This window comes from Nothobranchius furzeri, chromosome 10, assembly GCF_043380555.1.
Source record: "Nothobranchius furzeri strain GRZ-AD chromosome 10, NfurGRZ-RIMD1, whole genome shotgun sequence".
Taxonomy (NCBI): Eukaryota; Metazoa; Chordata; class Actinopteri; order Cyprinodontiformes; family Nothobranchiidae; genus Nothobranchius; species Nothobranchius furzeri.
Window position 1 is genome coordinate 45283043 of NC_091750.1, and position 3646 is coordinate 45286688.

The window sequence follows — 3646 nt, forward strand, 5'->3', positions numbered from 1 at the left end:
GTAACATGAAACTTTCATTTTGTAAATTGCAGGAAAAAATGCTGTGTGCAACTTTCAAAACACACATGTCAGTCTACATTTACAAAACTCAAGTCTACTAGTACAAAACATTTTGTCCCAATTCTAGCTTCCTTCCCAAAGAACCAACGACAGGCTTTGTCTTATCTGCCAATCGTGTGTTTCGTATATGAAATCCTGCTCTGATTCAAAATGTAAGTTCTTTATTTACATCAGTTGACTTTCTCTAATTTCCACCACCTATTTGTAAAAGGTGAGAATGTGAGCAAATTTGGTTGTAAGCTGTACAACAGACATCTGACCTCTTGCCATGATTGGTCAGGAATCCAAGACTCATGATTGGCTGGTCAGATAAAGCCTGTCATTGGTTCTTTGTGAAGCAGGAGGGACGCTAGAATTGGGAGAAAATGTAACACCTAGATTTAAATTTTGTAACTGTAGACTGAGACGTGTGATATGGAACTTGATTTTTTTTCCCCATGCAAGTTACAAAATGAAAGTTACAAGTTACGTACCAAAAGTTACATGTTAAAAAACAAGAATATACATGCTACAAAAGTTACAAAACTCGGTTACATGCGTAATATTGTCTCAATCCTAGCTCCATATTTTCTTAGGTAGGACACTTTTAACTGGATTAACCCTTGTATTGTGTTAGAAAGCTGTTTACACCTGTGGTGTTAGCGGGTCTACTTGGACCCATGATTTAAAAATGCTTAAAATCACCAGTTTTCTTCAAATGTTATTTTTCAGCTAATTGCTGGCTTACCCCCAAATTCCACTACCTCCGCTCCGCTGCGCTCCGCTCCGACACGGACGCCGGAGTAAAATCGGTCCCGTTCTAGTCAATCAGAGCTATTCCACTACTGCGGCCGTGCTCCGGCAGTGCGGCGCCGTGCGCCGCCCTCTGTTCCGGCGTCCGGCAAAAATAGAATCGATCCTATTTTCGCCGGACGCCGGAGCACCTCCGCAGTAAATGGACAGAAATCACAAGGGCCCAACAGGAAAAGGAGCAAGCACAATTTCCGTCTTTCACAATAAATCGATAAACAAAAGGCGTTTTTTGTTTCATATGCACAGATTTAACAACTTTTAACCACTATCAATGGCGGCTGAAGTTTAAATGCACAAAATTAAGCCATAAATACAGTTTCCACTATCAAAGTAGACACACTTTGTTAATCCAAACACTGCTGATCTCTCAACACACATGATGGGCAGATTAAACAGTTCATTTTGATGCTTCTCCCACACAACGGGTGTTTGGATCTAACTTCCGCGTTTATTGCTCGGACTGTATCGCAAGATCTCGAAAATCCCGCGCATGCTTGTTTGTCTCCTCAGGTCTCCGCACCGGAGCGGAGCTGTTGTAGAGCGGGTACCAGTAAAAATTGAGTTCGGAAGCGAGCGGCTGCGTAAGGTGGGGGCGGACCGGAGCGGAGCAGAGCGGAGGTAGTGGAATTTGGGGGTTAGTGTGCATTCATTTAAATGGAACCAGTGTGTGAATAGTTTTTTAGTTGGCTCCACAGACACATTATTTTAAAATGCACCACTCGTTTGATTGCAAAAACTGTTTAAATTCACTAAATATATTTATTTTGACTTTACGGACTTTTGAATTTTTATGCTTGCGAGTGCCCCCTCAGGCCAAAAGCGTAACGACAGCTTCAATAGTAGGCTCGTGCATGAGGCGCGCATGCTGTACGTGCACACTCCTTTACGAAAATAGCTGAGACAGTCCCTTGTGTGTGCGCGCGTGTGTGTGTGTGTGTGTGTGTGTGTGTGTGTGTGTGTGTGTGTGTGTGTGTGTGTGGCCCAGAGGACAGGGGACAGGAGAATGTGCAGCTAATTAATTAAATAATTTGGTTCTGTACCTTTCTCTTCAGCACAGCCGACAAAGGTTTATGATGGGTCAGTCCTCCTGCATGCTCAGATCATTCCCTCCCCTTGCTTGAAAAAATTGTTCCAAAATGAAAGTTGAACCCACATCTTTTTTTATCTGTGAATTCAATGCCGTTCAGTGAGTCTCAAATAAAAATTTGGGCATCATACTGTAAAAAAAAAACATTGATGTAAAAATGAAACTCTAAATAAACTATGTTCACATCCAGAAACGTACCCAGGTCTTCTGCATGAGAGTCAGACATCGTACAAGGTGAGCTACACACTAGTAACACTCACCTGAAACAACGTCAAACCAAAGAACAGTTCGGAGCAAAAATGGCTATTTTGTTGCTAATTTGCAGGAAATATGTAGAAGAAGGTTCTACAGAAAGTAACTAAGGGTCCTCAGAAATGTAGCTAGGTTCATCACTAGGCGTGAGGAACAGCGACAAAGTCTCTGCTGTTAAAGCTACTGATAGCAAATGCTACGTGCGATTCCTGAGCGTGAACGCGCATGAAGCATTCTGCTCGACCCGAGCAGCTCTCTTTTTCTGTGATTTTACAGGAAAACAGGCAATCACAGTAAAAATGCCAGGGCTCATTCTACAGGACCAAGGCAGTGCAGGAGAATGTATGAAGAAGAAATTTATTATTTCTATACATGTTTTGGCTGTCAAACTTCCATAATGCCCCTTTAAATATAAATGTGTTATAAAGAGTACACCCACCAAAAAAAATTGTATTTTTTTCACTATTTAAAATTATTAACAATAGTGACATCTTTGGTGTTTCGGGTCAAAACGGACCCACATAGATAAATGGTAGGATAAAGACAACAAGTCTTTTTTTTCTCCATGAAACCAACTTTTATTTAATCAGACCAATTAACCAAATAATTTAACCATAAAACGAACAATGATAAACAACACTGTGTGTGTGGTTGTGTGTGCGCGCACATGCACCTGCATTGACCATAAACTGAACATTGAAAATAATATGGTGTTAGTGAAGGCATGTTGTTCTGAATTAACCATAATCTAAACAATGGAAACAATGAAAACAAACCATCATTTAAATTCTCTCTCTCTCTGTGTGTGTGTGTGTGTGTGTGTGTGTGTTGGTGATTTGGGCCATAACTGTGCATTTTGGGCCATAATTGATCCTCAGAGCAACCCATAGCGTTTAACCCTCTGGAGGCAGGTGTTGCATATGTGCTACGTTAAAACCTGTCATGAGCCGGGGGTGAGTACTCGTCTCTCTTCATGAGATCTCTGAGTTGTTTCTTGCAGGAGAGGGAGCGGCAGCTGCACCTGATCAGCTAATCAGCGGGTTGGCTTCTTAAGGAAGAAGGTGACACTACTCGACGCCGGATGATTGCTACTGACTGGTAGTTTCCAGCCCTCATACTTGGCTCTTGGTTTTTGTGAACATTATTACGTGTACCTTATCCTGGGACTTTTGTGACTTTACGTCTCTTGGATCTCCGACCTCAAATTCTCCTCATCTCTGGATTATTCCCACACCACGCTCAATAGGACTCTGCTCTGCTCACACGCCACATCATCCATTCACCTCTGATCGACCTGCTCTCCAACGACTACCCACTCACCTGGATACCCCCACCTCGTTACCCATCCCCTTACTCGCTGAACTCATTTTCCCCGAGTAAGTCCCCTCACTCATTATCTGTTGGACTTAAAGTTCTCAGGACTCACCTCTAATCTGCTCTCCCCTCCAGACGCTG